This window comes from Pongo abelii, chromosome 9 (genome assembly GCF_028885655.2).
Source record: "Pongo abelii isolate AG06213 chromosome 9, NHGRI_mPonAbe1-v2.0_pri, whole genome shotgun sequence".
Lineage (NCBI taxonomy): Eukaryota > Metazoa > Chordata > Mammalia > Primates > Hominidae > Pongo > Pongo abelii.
The window spans coordinates 119,870,372-119,891,313 of record NC_071994.2 but is presented as its reverse complement, the minus strand read 5'-3'; the positions used below and the strand labels follow the sequence as shown (position 1 = coordinate 119,891,313).

The 20,942-nt window shown below is 48.6% G+C and overlaps 1 long non-coding RNA gene across 1 annotated transcript; it reads right to left on the bottom strand.

Moving 5' to 3' along the window:
- Positions 1-748: 748 nt before the first annotated feature.
- Positions 749-20,414, bottom strand: LOC112135540 (uncharacterized). The gene is made up of 3 exons (XR_008511406.1): positions 20,306-20,414; positions 3,827-3,982; positions 749-1,071 (listed from the first exon to the last, which is right to left on the bottom strand). It is a non-coding gene; the product is annotated as an uncharacterized LOC112135540 (long non-coding RNA).
- Between the last annotated feature and the right edge of the window lie 528 nt (positions 20,415-20,942).

Here is a 20,942-nt window from a genome sequence, read left to right as displayed (position 1 = left end):
CGGAGCGCCAGGTCATGTGGCGCGGAGAGCGACCTTGAGAAGGTGTCACTGCCGTCCAACACCTCAGGAAGACTAAATGAGAATGACCCAAATGAAGTCATTGTTTCTGGCGACCTGTGGTCCTTGGTGACCTCTAGAATTTTGAAGTGTTCGGGCTGTGGGAGACTGATGGGGATATTGTATTTGGTTCTTTTCTGCAGGTGGTTTTAGAAGCCACTGTGTTCCAGTGTGCTGTTATGTCCTTGGCTGATAAAACCCCTCACCCCCATGCCTACAACCGGGATGTGTCTCTGGGCTCCAGGGAAAAATAAAAAGGGTGGTGAGAAAGAGCCACTTCATAGGAAACTCTGTATGGCATTGGGGTGTGAGGTTGCACAACTGAGAGGCCTCCAAGAGGGTCACCCAGTAAGTGGGGAGAGAAGAGGGGACAGAACCTGATGTTGTTGCCCAGAGCAACATGGCCTCCTCTCTTCCCTGGCTGCACACGCTGGAATACACTTCCCAGCCTTCCTTGCAGTTAGATGTGGCCATGTGACTGAGTCCTGGCCAATGGGATGTGAGGAGATGCTGTGTACCCTTTCAAATACGGCCTTGTATAAGGAACCTCCCTTGTGCAATTCTAGCTCTTCCTCCATTTGCCAGCAGAACAGAGAGGATTCTGGGGTCTTGGAGAAGGGTGGAGCCACAAGATAGAAGGAGACTGGGTTTATGAATGACTGTGTGGAGCTGACTCCCCAATGGGCAGTGCTGTGAGCACCAGATAAACTTTTATTATGTTCAGCCAAGTGAGATTTAGGTGTTTATCCATGCAGCAGCTAGTGTCACCTGAAGGGATACAGAGATTTTTCTCCCTTTTGCTGGCAGCTGCCATGCAGATGTGACACTTCAAGGCTTAAGAGCAGTGCTGACCCTGTAGGGGTGGAAGAGACTGGAGGGGAGGTATCCCAGAGAAGTATTAGCACCACCAGCAGATGGGGTGGTAGCTGATGCCTAGACCTGCACTTGTACTTGAGCATCTGTGGTACCTTTCCTGAGTATGGCCAGAAATACCACCATCTTCTAGGGATGATCCTGCAATTACAGTGGGGCAGAAATGCAGGTTATTACTCTGTGCAATCCCTTTGCATTTAATGTGTAATGTAATAGTGCCTGGCGCATAGTGAATGCCTATTTAGTGATATTTACGGCTCTGAGGCTGGTTGAACGAGGGAACAGGTTACACTGGATGAAGTTCTGCTGAGTTTGTACCTTCTTTGTCCCTGTCTGCGTTTCTGTCTCAACTGTGGTTCAGGACACACTGTAGAACTATAAAATGGAAGCTGGGTGCAACCTTACAGGTGACCTGATTTCTCTTACATGTTGTATGTAGATCAGGAAGTTGACACAAGTGATATTAATGACTCCAGATCTGGCTTTGGAGTTAGGCCAGGAGATGACATTGTATCAGTGTCACTGCTAGGGCACAACCCAGGTCTTCTGCCTCTGTAGCCAGAGTTTTCAAAATCAGAAAACTAACAAAATAATGATTTTTTAAAAAGAAAAAGAAAAGCCAGGCACGGTGGCTCACACCTGTAATCCCAGCACTTTAGAAGGCAGAGGTGGGCAGATCACGAGGTCAGGAGTTCGAGACCAGCCTGGCCAACATAATGAAACCCCGTCTCTACTAAAAATAATAAAAAAAAAATTAGCCGGGTGTGGTGGTGGGCATCTGTAATTCCCAGCTACTCAGGAGGCTGAGGCAGGAGAATTGCTTGAACCTGGGAGGCAGAGGTTGCAGCGAGCCGAGATCACACCACTGAACTCCAGCCAGGCGACAGAGCGAGACTCCATCTCCCAAAAAAAAGAGAAAGATATCAGTTATATTCCCAATGCCTAGAGAGACCACCATTGTTAACATTTTAGTTTATATCCTTCTAGTCTTTTTTTCTTATGTGTGAATGCACATAACACATTACATATCTAGAGTAATGTATATGCAATATTTATACTATATGTAGACTATACAATATATTCTGCATATTCCATATGCATTATAAATATAGAATATACTATCTATAAAATGACAATATTCTGTAGATACATATAGTATACTACATAAATATATACTACATATATACATATTAATAGTATGTAATATTAGTAGTATACTACATAAATAATATATAATACTACATGTAGAATATGATATATTCTGTGTACATACATAAAATATAAAAGAAAAATAAACTCATGCTGTATATATTGCATTATAACCTGCTTTTTCCACTAAGATCATAAAATTATTTTCCACATTATTAAATACTATTGTATAATGTTTTATATGGCTATATCATTTAATCCTTGTTGTTGAACAATAAATGTTTCCCTGTTTTTGCTGTTATAAAGAGTTCCAAGGTAAATGTTTGCTATTGCACATTGATTTTTTTTTTTTTTGCAAGGGGCTAAAGTCCTATATGTGGAATTTTTGGATCCAAAAGTAAGAAAGATGCTAACACAGTTGATGTGCGTAGACAAACCGATCTCTGCAAAGGCTGTGCTAATTTAAGCTCCCATCAGTGGTGAAGGAGGTGGCCCATTTCCTCATACCCTTGGCCAGGACTGGGTGGTGTCATTTTTCCAAGGGCGCCTCTCATTCCTGAGTGGTACCAGGGGAAGGGAAGCAAGCCTTGTTCTGGGCCCTCATGTCTGTGCCTCCCTGGGGTGGGCAAGCATTGGTGGGAGGACAAGGCTCAGCTGGGGGGCTGGCAGAGGAAGTGGAAAGTAAAGATGGGGAAGATGGTGCTCAGAAGAAGGTGGGCTGGGAAGTCTCCCTGGGCATCTGGCCACCCTACTGGAGTTCTGGCTGTGGAGCCCACTGATGTGGCCACATGAGCCTTGCTCTGGGCAGATGGATTGGGCCAACAGAGTGCCAGAGATGGGACTGGGAGACAAGGTGGATGAGTGTGGAGAAAGACAGACACCACCAGTCATTGGCTCCAGGAGCTATAACAAAAGCAAATATTTGGAGGCTAGGATTGCTTAGCTTTCTCCTTGGAATCAGCAGACTCCCGGAGGCTGGGATTAATTTGAAGAAATTTACTAGCAGAGTTTGTGGCAGATAAAACAGTTTGCTTATTTCACACTTGTATGGCCACCTGCTAGGAACTGTTTGTTCAGTTTCGAATTCTTTAATTAAAATCAACATAAAACAGATTGAAAACATCCCAAGAAGGGGATGCTTGATTTGCTGGAGGATATTGTAGAAAGATGGAGCAAAGTGGCTCAAAAAGTGCTTCATCACCAAGCAAGCGGGCAGCAGGGAAGTGCAGCCTGGCTAACTTTGGGATTCAAGTGTGTGAGTGTGTGTGCCAGAGGCTGGCAGGAAGTGCAGAGAACTCACGTGAGTTTTCGTCCCACTTTGGGCATTTTTCATGATGGTGGTGGGCTGAGGTGGCAAAGTGAGAGGTCCTTTTTGCTTCTACCCCTTAGAAAAGGCCACTTCCACATTCAGTCCTTCATTAAATAGTCATTGAATTCCTCTCTATGTCAGAAATTGTGAATAACATGCAACCCTTGACCTCAAGAAGCTCAGAATCGGTGAGGGAGACAGGAAAGTGAAATAGCAATTTTAACCCAGTACGTGCTGTGTGCTGCAGTAAGGGTTAATGCTAGGTGCCATGGGAGCCCCCAATGCTGACCTGTGGAAGAGGCGAGGAGCTCAGGTTAGATTTCTAAGAAGACATGACATCTACCTCAGCTGAGATCCAATGAGTGGACAGAATTTACTCAAGTTAAAATGATGTATCAGTTAGCTACTGCTACAATATGCTGTGTAACAAACACCTACCATCTCTCAGTGGCAAATAACAATACCATTTATCTGGTTCATGTGTCTATGTGTTGGTTGAGGGTCTGCTGATTTTGGCTGGGCCTGATCAGGCAACTCTGCTCCATGAGCCTCTTATCCTCCTCTGGGACCACCAGCGTAGCCTGGCATGATTCTCTAATGGTGACAGAAAAAGGAGAAGAGAGAAAGCCCAGTCACACTTCTTCTAACATTCCACTGGCCAAAGCAAGTCATATGTCTGCACCCAAGGTTAAGAGGCAGGGAAACATATTCCATATATTCCACCTCTTTAGTGGGATAACACACACATACCCAGCTCTTCGGAATGGTGGCCATTAATGCAACCCATCACACATAGGATGGATGTAGTGGTGGTGGTGGGATGTTATAGGATGAGGGACAGCCTAAGCTGTATGGGGCTGGGCATGCTGGGCACTGTCTGTGGGAGCATGCATATGAGGAGGGGCTTGCAAGACTCCTGGAAGGACGTGCAGGAGGAAAAGAGAAAGGTCTTATGTGTCAGCACAGTCTTTGGATTTTGTCCCCAGGGCAGTGAGGAAGCACTGGTGGGTTTTAAGTGGGGAGTGACATGGTCAGATTTTGCCATAGAGTCATCTCTCTGGCTAGGTTCAGAGTGGAGAACAGAGTGGGTAGGACAGAGGTTCAGGGTTAGAAGACCAGTTAGGAGGCTTTCAGTAACCCAGGCTTCCACGGGACCTGATTTCATGATCAGGAGACTCAGGTTGTGACCTCTTGTTTTTATAAAGCATTTTTCCTGGATGCTTGTTAAACTTTAACTCATGGTGTGCCAGCTCATAGCAAAAAGCTCTGCTGCTGTTATAGCAAATGGAATCAGTGGAGATGGTTAAGGAGTAGGAGGCTTGCTGGTCCTAATATATCCCATTCACTTTGGCCTTGACTCAGTAACTGGTCCCCTGAACCTCTCCATCATCTCTTCTCGGGCCCCACAGCTCTTGAGCAGGCAGAAGCTAGAGGCTGGTATCCTGGGTAGAAATTGCTCCGCTCGGCTGGGCATGGTGGCTGATGCCTATAATCCCAGCACTTTGGGAGGCCGAGGCAGGTGGACCACTTGAGGTCAGGAGACCAGCCTGGCCAATATGATGAAACCCCATCTCTACTAAAAATACAAAAAACTAGCCCAGGCATGGTGGCACACATCTGTAATCCCAGCTACTCGGGAGGCTGAGCCAGGAGAATTGCTTGAACCCAGAAGGCAGAGGTTGTAGTGAGCTGAGATGGCACCACTGCACTCCAGCCTGGGCAACAGAGTGAGACTCCATCTCGGAAAAAAAAACAAAGAAAAAGAGAAATTTCTCCCTCCCTTCCCCAAGCCCCACTCCCTTTGGGTCCAAGTGTTGCAGATGGTCTGCATACACTGCTGGGCACAGGGACTGCCTGTTGGAGATCTTGGGCCCTGGTGCCTGTGGGGAAGGCCAGCCCTGCGGGCTCTGCCTAGTGCCCATTTCCTGACACCTGCTTTTAACGCCTAATTTTGAGCTAGCCACTTTACATTTTGCATCCATCCCCTACTGGCTTGGCATAGTGGGAAAGACACTGTAGTCAAAGACCTGGGTTTGGATGCCACTTCAGCTCCCTGCAGATCCTGGGATCTTGAACAAGTCACTCGGTTTCCTTGTTGTTGGTTGATCTCAGCTGGTAAAGTCGCCAAATGTGGCCATGGGTGTGAAAGATCCTGGAGACCCTCTCACTCCTCAATTCCCTGCCCAGACACCCCCACGCATCCTGGAAATGGCAGCTGAAACCTACCTTCTCTTCCTGGAGGGCCCAAGCAGACCTCTGCCAAAGCTCCCCTGGCTTTAGACAGCTTCCACGGAAATGAAAGCCTCTCATCCGTGTGTTCTTGTATCTCTGAGCCTGCAAGCCCTGGCACAGAACTGGCAGCTCACAGGTAAATACATGTTGAATATGGAATGTAAACTCTTTCTAACCTAATCTGGCCTGGCAAATTCGCCCACTCCTTCTCCTTTCTCTTCTGAAGACACTTCCTTCCCATGCCTGGTGCTCAGGACCGGGATTCACTCCCCAGGTGCTGGGCAGGCCTGTGTTTAGATTTCCCCTTCCTCCTAACCCGCAAGGACCTTCGTAAAGCACTGGCCCATGGGAACACAGAGGACTGGTTATGGCTTTGCAGCTGAGGCCCAGGATTCAAGACATCTTGACATCGCTGCTCACTGGCTGTGGCCGGGGGATCTCACTGAAATCCTCTGAGCTCCAGTATATGCAACTAGAAAACAGGGATGCTAATGATTTTATGGCTATTTATGGCTATTGTTAATTGTCTCTTTTGAGCAGTTCTTGTGTGCTGGGTATGAAAACCATCACCACCACCACCATTATCACAGTGCTGGGGCTGCCAGTTCTTGAGAGTTTGTTATGGTCCTGGCAGAGTTGACTTTATGAAGAATAGCTCATTAACCCACACAAACTCCCCCAAGACCCCTTTTCTTGTTTTGGGGTGCCTACCTGCCTGCTTTGGTGGTTGCTGTGAGGAGCAAAGGAAATGATGTGTGTGTGTGTGAAGATAAAGGGACGGGAAGTGGGGAGATAGGCATGAGGGGTCTGGATGGGCCCTCCTACCTTGTTTTAGGAGAAGCAGCTCAAGTAAGAGAAAACTGTTTGGATTCTGGAGTTGAAGAGAGCAGGGTTTGAATCCCAGCTCTGCCACTTTCTACTGTGACTTTTTTTTTTGGTTTTTTTTTTTTTTTTTTTTGAGAAGGAGTCTTGCTCTGTCGCCTAGGCTGGAGTGCAGTGGTGCGATCTCGGCTCACTGCAAGCTCTGCCTCCCGGGTTCATGCCATTCTCCTGCCTCAGCCTCCCAAGTAGCTGGGATTACAGGCGCCCACCACCACGCCTGGCTAATTTTTTGTATTTTTAGTAGAGACGGGGTTTCATCGTGTTAGCCAGGATGGTCTCGATCTCCTGACCTTGTGATCCACCCGCCTCAGCCTCCCAAAGTGCTGGGATTACAGGCTTGAGCCACCGTGCCCGGCCTACTGTGAAGTTTTGAGCCAGACACTTAGGCACTTTGAGCCTCAGTTTCCCTATATGCAAAATGGGCCAAGATTCCCCACCTTGAAGATGAATGAGATGAGGACAATTACAAAGCAGTCAGCAGAAGGCAGGAAGCACATCAGATGCACTACACTAAGCCACTTGTAAAGTGGTTAGCAGGTAGCCTAGTTCATAGGACATACTCAGAAATGAAACTCACTTTCTGTGCTTTTATTTTTATTTGATCATCATCAAATGGCTTTTGAGGATAGGTAAAGAGGATTACGGTCATCCGGAGGAGAAACTGAGGCTCAGCAATGTCAAGTGACTTGCCCAAGGCCACACACTGAGCAAATCACCAGGTAGATCCTGACCCCAGGCTTGTCTGACACTGGGTCCTGCTCCCCTCCAGCCTTGCTGACTTTCCTGACGCAGCCACCTGCCTCCCTGACATCTTTGTGCCTCTGGGCCTGAGGCAGTGGCTGGTACCCTGTGGTGTCCGGTGGCTAGCCTGGATCTTCTGTCCTTGCCCGGTCCTCTGCACCCCATGCCCCCCATCACCAGCTCCCCAGACTCTGCTCCTCGGCCAAGGGGCACACTGCAGTGAATCAGCCTCTTTGTGGCGTTGATTAGAGGCCTCCTCTTACAAACATCAAAGCTTCAATTAACATGGGCCGCTTGCAACCCTCTTGCAAAACTCTGATAAGAATAGAATTTTCTCTTGGAAAATGGATTTTTATTTAGTTGTGTGTACTGTTGGTTAAATGACCTACTCTATACACTGGCGCTGAGATTCTGGGGACAATTAGGGGGCTCGTCAGGAGCTGGTTATCTGAAGGAAACAGGCGCTGGGCTGTTTAGCTGTCTAATATCCTGACGGGCGGGGGGCAGAGGCAAATTTAAAAAAAGAGGCTTCACTCCTCTAGACATGGGGAGTGGAGGGTGGTGTGCTGAGTAGGGGCTTTGTGGGGGCAGGAAGGTGGTCCCTGCTCTCCTGGGAGTGTGGCTGGGTTGGTGGGCCCCAGCCTTGTTTTGCTGAGTATGAGTGTGTGTGTGTGTGTGTGTGTGTATGAGAGAGTGTGTGTGTATATGTAGGATGTGCAGGAGTCTCAGATGCTGCTCTCAGAGCATATGCTGGCCTCAAAGAGGACCCGGGGAGCTGGCTGGCTGGGTGTAGAGGGGGCATGATTCAAGAACACAGCAGAGCTGGGCACACCTGAGCTGGAGGCATGGGAGGCTAAGGCTGGTAGGCCCCTGACTTTTTTCATAATCACTCCTCTTATTAAACTTGGCCTTCTTCAAGAGATGGGATGGGTTAATGTTCAGAAAATGCTGTCTCCTCAATCTCATTGCTTCTAGGGGAGGAAAAGAAGCATTCTTCCCCTGTCCAGGATTCCTGAGAGGCCGCTGACTTAGGCCCCCATCAGTCTGCAATCTTCTTGGTTCCAAAGACCCTTCCAAAAAGGGAAGCCCTCAATTCCTTCCAACTTTCCTTGAGCTTCCATTCACCGACAGAAAAAATTCTTCCTATTGTCTAACCATATTCCCTCAGCTGCACTTTAAGTCTGTCCTGAATGTAGATACATTGGAAAGCGTGAGAAACTTAGGGTTAGGGGAGTGGCCTGCTTGGGAGAGGGAGAGTTTGGGGTGGGCGCGGGGGTGGACAGCTGGCTGGGGAAGGCAGAGTGCAGAAGAGCTGGTCGGCAAACTGCTCTTCTTCCTTGAGTTGGGGAAGTCTGGTGTAGCATGACTGTATTGATTCAATTATTCCCTACAATGTAATACTCTGCATCTGTGTGATAGCAACAAACAGAGTTGAAAGACATACAAAAATAAATGATCTGAAAGTTAATATGGCTGAATGGGCATCTATGAATTCGAGGAGAGAGGTTTTGTTTTACATTGTAAAATCAATAGCGTGCAGAACAATGTCCTAACTTCCCCTGGGGACCCCAGTGAACCCGCCCGTATCGATTGCCATGCAAATTAATTGAATTCACGAAATCCACATTGCTGGGTAATTGATGCTTCTTATAATTACCTCCAAGTTATGAGCTTTTAGGGGATTGCATTGATTCCTGGGCCGTGGGGAGGGTGAGGGGAAGAGGCAGCTTCCTGGAACTGCAGCCAGTGGCTGTCCAGGTGGGCAGTGGGCAGGTGGAGGTTGACCAAGGCTTGAATCGGGGTCATTTGCCTGATGGTGGTGGGAGGCAGGGGCAGGTGGGATCCTCATCTCACAGTTTGCTCACCCAGACCAGGTGAAGCTGGGAGTTTGAGGAGACATGAGCAGGTACCCCTGGACATTTGAAAGGCCCCCTGGTAAGAAGGCTTTTCTGGCATCTGGGGCTCCTTGGGGGTGCCAAGACTGTCTTCAGGGAGTAATAATAGCAAACATTTATTCAGCATTTATTATGTGCCAAGCATTGTTCCAAGTACGTTGCAAACTCATTAAATCCTACAAACAACCTTGAGGCATGTACTATTGTTTCCTTTGGTTGTTGAAGAAATGAGGCACAGAGAGTTAGGTAAGTTGTCCAAGTGACAGAGCTGGAAACCTTGACCACAGGCTAATCCGTGAATGGGCTTCAGGAACCAACTCCCTCATATCACATGAGCAGTCTGCACTTTGACGCATGTGTGTTTCTCAGAGGGAGAGTCTGTAACTTTTATCAGATAATCACTGATTCAAATATCTGTTATATAAACATTGTTTCTATTCCTTATATTTATACAGTGATGAGTGTTTTAATTCATTCTTGCAGGACATACTGTGTGACCTTGGAAAAATCACCTAACTTATCTGAGCCTCTTCTACAACTGCAAAAGCCAGAGGTTAGGATGGATGTTGTCCAGGTCTCTTTGCAGCTCTGACACCTACGGGTGATGCAGGGCATTTGCTCATATGGACCTCCCAAGAAGCCCTGAGCCAAGGAGGATGCTGGGCAGATGAGGAACCGTGGGCACATTGGGGCTAGGTCTCTTAGGGGGAAGCTCATGCAGCAGGTTACTGGCAGGGACATGAGGACAGGTGAAGCTGGTCTCCAAGCCAGGTGTACCTCAGGCCTCTGTTTCTTGTCTTCCTAGAGACCCTCCCATGGGAGTCAACCAAACCCAAGGAGGAGTCTGGTGCTGGGTCCTGGAGCCTGCACTGCCATCCCTCTACCTTGGAGCCACAGGGCAGCACAGCCAGGAAGAGCTCCCTTCTCTCTATTGCTGCTGTGTGGGAAAGTTGTCTCCTCTTCCTGGGCTCATTGCTTTTACTTGCAGAATGAGTTTACTTTGGGAGCTGTGGCTGGAGCCAGGGGCCAGGGATGTTCTTGGCCACAGGGTGGGCAACCCTGTGGGTTGGAACCCACAGGGAGGCAAAGGCTCCTAACAGATACTGTCTCCAGGAAAGTACTTGTGTAATGCCAGCCCTCTTCTTCCCTGGGCTTGGCAGAAGGTGAGGGCTGGCCATTCATGTCACCCTTCCCTCTTCCCAGGCTCAGCTTTGGAGCAGTTGAGGCTGAGTTCCAGAGAGACATGTCTCCTGATTGGTGGAGTCTGGCCTGGTGGAGCTGAAGCACCATGAATTACCATCCACACTAGGGACATGGCCTGGTTCCGTGTCCTTGCCAGGGCAGCCTGGGCTGGCCAGGTGGCACTCACAGCAGGGAGACCGGGTCTTAGAGTTCAAGGTGGAGGCTGGAGCACAGGGTAGGAAGCTTGGTTCTGCCTGTGGCTGGAGCTTCTACTTGGCTCTTGAGGACTTGGTGCAGGGTGGATGTGGCCGTGAGCCCCTCATTGGGCACTAGGCAGTGGTTCTGGCTCTCCATCTCCTGGAAGCTTTGGGACTAGAAAGGTACTGACTCCCTACAGGGCAGCTACCTCTGCAGAGGGGAAGTTGTGTGGCATGCTCAGAGGTTTCTGGCACTGCTACAGCCTCCTTGCCAACCCCAGCCCATGGTGTGAAGGCTCCAGGCTCTGCTAGGTTGTCCTTCCTGGCAACAGTCACAGTCTTGAGAGGGAGGACCTGGGAGGCTTCCCTGACTCATCTAGGCCAACAGGTGGCCAGCTAATAGGCAGAACTCTCCTGCTTTGATCTCCGTGTCCAGATCAGGGGTTCCTGAATGACCTTAATGCTGATCTTCTGGACCCAATGACTCTTGAGAGATGGTAGGGATCTTACAAGATTATCTAATCTAAACTCCTCACCAAAATGAGGTTCAAAGAGGTCATTGGTTTGTCCAAGGTCACATGGTCCATAGGCATCAGAGCTGAATCTTCAGTCCAAGCCTTCTGACTTAAGTGCAGGACTCTTTCCATGACATCAAAATAATCTCCCAGCCACTAGCCAGCCATTTCTCTGGGCATCTCTGGTGTGGGGTGTTGGTGTTGGTGGAGGGAGGGTCCTCTCTATCCTCCTCCTAGAGAATCCTAAGACTTCACAGGGGTCAAGACATGGTAGAAGGCTCCTGCCTTGCTGGCTGTGTCTTTGCTCCTAGCTGCTGGACCCCCTGAACCCTGAAGAACACAGGCTTCTAGACCTAGCTAGGATGCCTCTCTCCCTCTCTTCTGGGGAGAACAGCCCATTCTCCCTCGGCACACCCTAGGGCAGAGATGGTGCCATGGCAGCCTTAATAGGGGAAGTTGATGAATGCATCAGAAATGTGTATAATTAAGATTGGAAACTAATTGTGGGATGGTTGATGTTCCTCTCTCTCTCCTCTCTCCCTGCAGGAGAGGAATTCTTTCTGTATATACTGAGCCCCAAGGAAGGAATAGGGTGAGATCTGACATGGGGCCTGGAGTGAAGGAGAGCTGAAATCTTCCTTCCTTCCTTCCTTCCTCAACTCACTCACCCACCCATCCACCTACTCACCCATCTGTTCACCCATCCATCTATCCACATCCACTTATGTACTCACACATCCATCCACACACTCAGGCACCCACTTATCTACCCATCTATCCATCTACTAACCTGTCCATCTGTCCGTCTGTCCATCCATCCCATAGGTTCTTCCCCGACATGCAGCGGGCACTGATGTGGGAGGTGTACTAGTGGGTACGGAGGTGAACACGACAGAATGATGCAGCAAGTGATCAGAGAGGAAGACAAAATTCTTGCCTCATGTCAGAATTTCCTGGGGTTTCCAACAGTTAATTATTCAAGGAGAAGCCCTCATAAAGGGCATAGACTTCTTCTGTAAAAGAAGTCAGGATCCCTACGTTTACATTTTGTGCTGCAAGAGCATATTTAGTGTTGCAGGCCCTGGTGAAATTTTCATTGCCATAGTTATCCTAAGCATTTGAGGAGAGCCTACTAGGCCCATTCCCCTGAGACTTCATTTAACCCAACCCAACCCAACAACCAAATGGATCCAGTACAGTTGCTAGCCCTGTTTCACAGATGAGGAGACTGAGGCTTAGGTAAGCAAAGCAAACATGCCTCAGTGAGCAACCAGGGTTGTCATGAGAATGGAATGAGGTCAAGGCCAGGTTTTAGTCTGCAAACAAGTTGGAAGATTGATATGAATCAGAAATAACCAGTGTGCTTTTAGAAATATTTCCTCTTAAGCTTTGGTACAAATTGATTCTGCCCTTAGGGATGTGGGCCACGTGGGAGTCAGAAGGCAAAGAAAAACAGACCCACAGCTAAATCTGTTCTCTTGGCTCCAAGGGCTGGGTGGTGCCAAAGCTTAAGGAGCTCCGACTTTGTGTGATGCTGCATATTTATTTCATCATCTGATTTTCATGTAACGAGGCTCTGCCACACCGTGAGTATTACCCCACAAAGTAGGTTTATCACCATTTCACAGATGAGAAACTGAGGCAAAGAGAGTCAAGGTCACTTGTGTAGGATAACCCAGATAATAAGTGGAAGACAGGAGTTTGAGACCAGGTGAGGTAAATGCCTCCTTGTGCTTACTTCTCCCCTGACCTGCCTGCTGCCGTAGGTGAGCCACATAGCTGTATCTATGGGGGTAGAGCCAGGAACAAGGATGACCGATTCCATCTCACAGCCTTTCCTGGAAATACTCAACAACCCAGAACCTGCCCATGCCCTACACAGCCAGGCCTGCTCTGAGTGTCATTCGGAGCTCCAGCTATGGCAGGACCTGTTGATGCCCTGCCTGGGTCCCTATGTCTCATCTCCTCACCCCACTCACTGCCGTGGGCACTGACTGGGCCACCGCTGTGGGTTTGATGCCCTTTTGGGGGTTGTGGCTCCAGACCTAGTCACAGGCCCCCGGATTAGCTATCCACTGTAACAAATGATCCCAGAACTCAGCAGTTTAAGACAACAATAAACATGGATGATCTCATCCAGTTTCTGTGGATCAGGAACTTGAGAGTGGCTTAGCTAGATGTTTTTTGCATGAAGTCTTTTGTGAAGTTGCAGTCAAGATGTTGGCTGGGGCTCCCATCTCATCTGAAGGCTTGACTGTGCCTGTGGGATCCACTTCTAAGATGATTGACTTGCATGGCTCACAAGGCCTCCTGGCTATTGGCAGGAAGCCACTGTTCCTTGCCCTGTGGACCTCTCCATAAGACTGCTTGAGTGTCTCCAGGGCATGGCTTTCCCTAGAATGAGTGATCTGAGAGAGCGAGACAGAACCCAAGAAGAAAGGAGCAATGTCTTTTATGGCCTAGTTTCAGAAGTCACTCTGTAACTTCTAACACATTCTTTTTACTAGAAGTGAGTCACTAAGTCTGGCCACATTCAAGTGGAGGGGAATTAGGGTTTGTTTTTTTTTTTTTTTTTTTTTTGGAAGGAAAACTAAAGAAAATTTTGGACACATTTTAAAACCAGTATACTCTCAACTGTTCTTTTTGGCTGGTAATGGTAAGCTACCCAGCTCTTACCCAGACACCAATCAGAGCTCCACCAAAGGCTGTTTGGGGATAGTTCCTCCTGACCATGACTCACAGCTGCTTCTGATCATGGGAGGTGAGGGTGTCTTAAAACCCCCCTTCCAGTCCATTTCTAGCCACTTCCTTTTATTCTAGCTCACTGTTTTCTATTTATTCTTTATAACAATGATAGCTACCCTTAATTGAGTACCTGCCATGTGCCAGGCACTATACAGATATTATCCATAATCTTTAAATTCTGCAAGGTGGGGAAAGGCAGGTTCAGAAAAGTCAGGTGACTTGTCCTGACCCACACACTAGTCCCTGGCAGACCCAGGGTCACCCTGGGCTTCCCTAGCCTGCCTGCTGTGGGCTCCTGCTGCCCTCTACCTGATGAGACTTCCCCTTGTCTCAGCCCTGCCCTGTCTTCAGGACCTGGCTCAGGCATGGCCTGTTGGAGAGGCTCCCTCTGATGGGTCCCTGGCTGGCATTGAGTGATCTGGGAGTCCCTCCATGTCACCATCTTCTCGTTGTTTGTGTACATACCTTGTTTCCCCCACTAACCCATGAGTGTCTTCAGGGTACATGTTTGTCAATGGTCCCCGTGTCCCCCAGAGTGCCCAGCAAAGCACCTGGCACATAGCAGTACTCAGGATTTGGGACACAAGTGATTGGAATGGTCTCCCCAGCCAGACAGCTGAGATTCATTGCCCTTAGCAGGTCTCAGGGAAAGGGTCAGAAACCCAGGCTTCCTGCACCAGTCTGCCGTGACTTTTTCCTGCCTGTGCCCTGCTGTCCAGAGCCAATGGCCCGGCCCCCCTCACTTCAACACGGTCATGTGGGCTGGCTACTCCTGGCTGCATTGCTGCTGCCCGCCCCGCTTCACCCCCCTTTCTCTTATCATAGCTCCCAACTCCCTGCTCTTTCTTCCCTAAATTGATTTTCAGCAAAATCCCTCTTTATTCTGACTTCTCAGGCCTCTTTAGGTTTGTTCCTGGAATCTTTTGTCCCTCTCCCTCCCCCAGCTCATCCGGGTCACTCTTCTTGGCCTCTGTCCCCACCCGCCCCTCCCTGGATGGTGGGACCTGTTGCTGCTCTCCTGCCTGTGTCCCCACCCCCTGCAATGCCCCTCCCTGTGCCCATCTCCTTGGCTGTCGTCTCCAAGGTTACCTAGCGACTTTGCCTCTCTCTGCTCCCTCTTCTCGCCTCCCATTTCTGAGCGGTTCCTCCAGGGAGGGTTGGGGGGGCGGCGCCTGGGGGTGGGCAGCGGGGAAAGATTGTCTTCTGCCTTCCCCTTTCTCCCTGGTCCTGTAACTGCTGGTCCATCTTTTGTTCCTCTCTCCTCCCCTCCCTGCTTTGTAATCTTCTCTCGGTTTTTCTGCTTGTCTCTTTTTCTCCTCTTGTCTCTTTTCCCATTCTTTCTTTTTCTTTCTCTCTCAATTTCCACCTCTCTCTGTTTCTGAGTCTCTCTCTCTGACATGCTCGCTATCATTCTGTCTTTGCCCTCTTCGTCTCTGAATTCTTGTTTCACACTCACAATAAAGAATTATCCCAGCTCCAGTTCCCTGGGTGGGCCCACGTCAACATCCCATCCCGGTCTCTTTAGGTGCTGGTGCCAAATGGTTTTGCAGGAGGACATTGAAAGTCTGAAGCCCAGTGCGGGGCTGAGTTCTATTTAGGGCCAGTCATGAAGTGCTTTGGGAAGGGGAGAGGTACACAAGCATGTGTACCCCACTTTCCAAATATATGCCAGGCCAAAGGCAGACTGGAACCCCACCCACCTTCTGTGTGGCCAGGCAAGCCTGCACAGGCAGAGGCTGAGGCTGAGACACCCACAGGTGTCAGGGAGAATGCCGTCGGCCCACCAAAGGCTCCTGCGGGCTGCCTGTGCTTGCAGTCTACAGGTGGACCTATTTCCGTCACACCAGACAGTGCTCACAAAGAGCCCAGCCTGGAGCCTGGCATACAGCAGGTGCTCAGTAATTGCGTGTCTCCTTTCTGACTGGAGTCAGAGGGAGGTGCACAGGGCTTCTGGCCTCCTTGTCAGACATGATGCACCATTCTGGGATAAATAAACCTTTTTTTTCCAAGAACCTTTTGAGGGACTTTTCCAGAAAAATTAAGAGAATAATTTTTTTTCCTTTCAGAAATGTTCATTCCCCACTGCTGAAATTTTCCATTTATCTTTCATATCTGTACCTAAACATAGTAAATGGCTTCCATATTTTAACATGATCATTACATCTTAATGCATCTTTATGTTCCTAAAGTAATAGTGATCTTATAAAAGACCCTAGAAACAAGACTGTGCATAAATTTGGACCCCCTTACATTTTCCCCTTGGCTTCAATGTTTCTGCCCACCGCCCTCCGCACTCCCCCTGCTTTGTGTCTCTAGAGCCCTGGGAGGTCAGGCTGACATGACAGTACTAGAGTCTCCTAAATATGGGAGTAAGAAGGGGGTTCTCAGCTCAAACCCAGCCCAGTCAGGCCTCATCTGTCCACCCAGGATGGTCACGTCCAACCAGGCCCAGCCAGACCTTGTCAGATCCAGTTAGGCTGATGGAGGCTTCAGCTCTTAGTGTCTTTCCTGGCCCTGTAGAGAGATTCTTTTTGGCTTCTTCCCAAATTCTCAGGACAAGGTAAGGAATCAGGGTCAGGGATGGGTTCCTAGCTCAGGTCCCTACAGGCATAGAAGGACAATCTGTACTACTCTGCCATTCTCCCCTCCCCTACAAATATTTGGGAACATATCTTTACTGTGTGCCAGGTCTAGGCCATCCTCCAGCCCCTAGGAATGCTTCTCATCTTCTCTGTTGATCTGTTACAAGTGCCTTTTCAAAAATGGATGTATAACTCACCTCTTCCTGGAAGCCTTCCCTGATTAACTCCATGCATCCATTCAACATGCATTTATGGAGTGTCTGCCACATGCCCTGGACTATAATGGACACAGGGAATACCTTAGTGAACAAGATGGATAAAGTTCCTGCCCCTATGAAGCTTGCATGGGACAGACAGGGAGTAAACAGAAAAACAGCTACCATGGGTGACAAATAGGGGATCTTACCCTAGCTAGAGGGTCAGGGAAAGGCCCAGCTCACTCTCAAAGGAGAAAGACCCTGTCCTGAGAGGGAAGTTCTAGACCATCGTGGCCACAAACTAGTGGTGTGACCTTGGGCAAGTCACCTATCTCTGAGCTTATTTTCCTCAACTGTGAAAGAAAGGGTCCCTTTCTGCTCTAGAATTACATGTTTACTTAAAAGCAAATTTACTTTCAGACAAGTTTATAAACAAATTATTTCTTGAGACTTGGACATTGTAGAAAAATGTGAAATTCCAATTAAGCATAAAGAAAAAATAATAGAATAATCACAATGAAACAGTCAACCTAACAAAATCATTCCCATCACCCACAATCCCACCTCTCAGAGATAACTGCTCCTGGCATCTTGGTAATCTAAGCTCATGCGGAAGCAGGTAGCAAACTGTCTGCTGAGGTCCCTGGAGGTGTGCTCTCTCCCACTCACCCACCTCCTTTGCCTCTGCTTTGGCTTCTTGCACACACCGCGGGATGGAGTGGGGGACCCCAGCCAGCCCTGGGCCCCTTGGGGCCATGGTCCACGGTCTCTTTCCAAAGGCAGAAGGCACCTCTGTGGCTGTAGGGCTGCTCTGACGTCTTGGGCCATATTTGATGGAGAGTTCGCCCTGCCAGAGCTTGCTGGGTAGACCCTCTCTACGCTCAGAGACGCTGTAGCATCGGAGAATGGGCAGCTGGAGCACCTGGGGCTCTGTCTCTAGCCAGGTCCACCCAACCAGGCGGGTGGGGATGCAGTGCAGCGTGCGGCCAAAAGATGGCAGCACTGCACTACCTCAGGCCCGAGCTGCAGCGGGCAGCAGGAGGGTTCCGCCAGGCAGGTGTATGTGCCAGGGTCTGGTCATGGGGCTGGCCCTTTGTCCTCCAAGGCTCTGAGTGGGAACCACCAATTTGGCTGGGCCTCCTGGAAGTCGGCACTTGAGTTGCCTTACCTAGAGCAACAGGCAGATCGCTGCATTCCAAAGGCCTCAGGCCCTGGCCCCCACCTACCGCTGAATTGTTCCCTAAGCCCCTAGTGTCATTTGCTGTTTCAGTGTGGAACGATCTGGGAGTGGGAGATAAAGACCCTGCCTCATCTTGGGCCAGCCCCTCCTGCTTCTCCTCCAGCAGATCTTCTTTTGTGATACCCGAATGGGCTGGAAGGGGAGTGGGGGAGAGGGAGAAGGGGCAAGGACGGCAGAGATCTCAGGCTGCAGACTCACTTGCTGGGGCCTCCAAGCCAAGTTCTACCACTTGCTTGCTGGGCTACCTTGAGCAAGTGACTTAACATCTCTGAGTTATCTCTAAAAGGGGGTACAATGAAAATAATATTAGGCTTTTTTATTATTAGCTATTTTATTGACAGTTCTAAAAGACCTAACCTCCCCTAGTATATTAGCTGGATCCAGAAGCATTTCTCAGTGGTCTTATTTTCTAATAGTCCCTGTGCTTGTCCTGTGTCTTGCTCTTAGGACCCCCACCCTCTGCCCACCTCCATTTCATAATAGCTCAGTGATACCCACCATTTATCAGGTGTGGACACCATGCTTGGCTCTATGCTTGCCTTCCAAGGAACCCTTTGAGGTACCACCTTTTACAGGTGGGGAGCTGGGGCTTGGAAAGATGGAGTATCTTAGTCAAGGCCACACAGTAGAGCTAGGATCCAACCAGGTGACCCAGTCCTGGATTCTCTTCCTTCAGACCCCTTGGCCCCTACTCTGAGAAGCCGGGCTGTTTTCTCCTGTTCGGACACCAGTCAGGGCCCTGAGCCCCCTTCTCTGGGGTTCTGATCCTGCTGTAAACCTTGGGTGCTGTTGGTGTAGCTGTGAAGCTCCTGAGTGTGTGGGGGCAGAGGCAGGTCAGTGTCTTGGCTGCCCTTGGGTGTGTGTCCTCCGTGTGGGGCAGGAGGGGGATGGAATAACTCACAGGAGGCTGGTGCCCAGTCCTGCCTGGTGCTCTCCCACCCCCCCGGCTAGTGCTGACTTGTTAGGCCGAGGGAGCTGACACCCTAACAGCGCCTGTCAGACTCCAATGAGTTGATGATGTGGAAACTGGTTATTAAGTGTAATAACAGTGGTTTGGTTTTTCCACGGTTCTGCCCGTAAGTGCCTAAGTGACAGCTGGCTTGTGCCACGGTGCTGCATGCTAAGTGGCTGAGGATGGGGCACGGGGAAGGTGTGAGGGGCTCTTCTAAGGTTTTGGTTGGAGGGAGGTCAGAAGGTGTTGTTGCCTGTGCCTCTTCTGTGGGTGAGGCCTTTCAGCCCATATGGGACAATGGGCCCTGGCTTCTTGGCCCGGGTCTGGGCTGGATGGAATGTGTGGATTCAGGACGGCAAACTAGGTGGTGATGTGTCTCCAAACCTAATGGGTCCTCATATACACAGTCCCCCTCACTGACCTTGTCTCTGGATCAACAAGGACTGGATTGGAAATCTGGAAACTTGGAGTTTAAGCTTTGCCCCTCATTGCTTGTAACCTTAGGAACATGGCTTAACTCTTCGGTTACCCAGTCTTCACAATGCAGGGTTTGAACAGGGTTAATTTATTCATTTAACTACAAGTGTCAAACCAATGAACAATGGATAGAAACTTTCTGTTAGATGAATGTATAAAGAAAACATAGTAAATACATACAGTGGAATATTATTTAGCCTTGAAAAAGAGGGAAATCCTGTTATTTGCAACAACACAATGAACCTGGAGGACATTACGCTAAGTGAAATAAGCCAGTCACATGTATCTGACGTATCAGAAATTCATTCCACGTATATGATGTATCAGAAATTGATTCCACGTATAGGACATATCAGAAATTGTCAAACTAATAGCATCAGAGAAAACAGTTGGCTGAACCAACAGCACCCAGGGCTTGGAGCAAATTGCCAGGGGCTAGGGGAAGAGGCAAATGGGGAATTGTTATTCCATGCGTATAGAGTTTCGGTTCTGTGGGGTGAATAAGTTCTAGAGATCTGCTGTACAACATAGTGCTTATAATTAAGAATCTGGTATTGTGTACTTCAGAATTCCTTAAGATCTCATGTTAAGTGTTTTTACCACACACACTCAAAAGGAAACTCAAAGGAATATGAGAAACTTTGGGAAGTGTTGGATATGCCTATTACCTTGATAGTGGTGATGGTATCATGGCTGTTTGTGTATGTCCAACTTCACCAAATTGTACACATTAAATATGTACAGTTATCTGTATATCAACTATACCTCAACAAAGCTGTTAAACTTGCTCTTAGACATATTTTGTTTGGCCTATACAGTGCTTTAAATTTAAGTGCCCACATTTAATATTTTAGAATTTCTGATAGAGATCCATACTTCTGACTTTCTTTCAAAACTGTAAGAATTGGTAACTCTGGGCCTGCATGTCCACATGGCAACAATTGGCTGCAATCTTTCTCCCCTCACACAGGGTTTACACTCTCGTAACTTGCCACGGTCCCCACCACTCCCTATTGTATCCCCCACACGGGCTGAGTGCCAATGGCTATTGACTTATTGCACCTGATCCTCCTCACTCACCTGCATTCAGTGCCTGGCCCTGCATCGGATAGTCACTGAGGGCCCATTTTGTGCATGGCATCATGCTCTTTACATCAGAAATTATGATGATAAAGAGCTTAGAAGAGGGCACTGGGACCTGGGTATAATGAGATCATAGACATCTCCAACAGCATTTTCAGCTGAGAATTCTAGAATTCTGTAATACAAGAAGTCTCTGCCCCTCTCTCCCTGAACTGTAAAAATGAACATTTTCACTCAGGGTGATCTCCATCTCCATGCTCAGGTCGGGAAGGGAGACTCTTCCCTTCCCACTGTCCGCGTGCCTCATCCTGACCCTACAAATAATTTAGCCCCCTGGATGTGTGGGTGGGGAGCTCTCATAAGCTAGCCATGTACTTTCTCTCTCTCTGTTAGTTTCCTCATGTGGAAAAAACACCACTAGGTTGTTGAAAAATTTGGAGTCTGGGGCTTGAGTTTTCCAGGCTACATACTCTATGACTGACCTTGGACAAGTCATTTCACCTCTCTGAGTCTCCTCATCTGCAACATGGGAATAAATACTATCATTCCTGTATTAGAAAATGTGTTCGGGAAATGGGAAAGTACTATACAAATGAACAATTGTTATTTTTATACATATAAATAGCAGAAGATA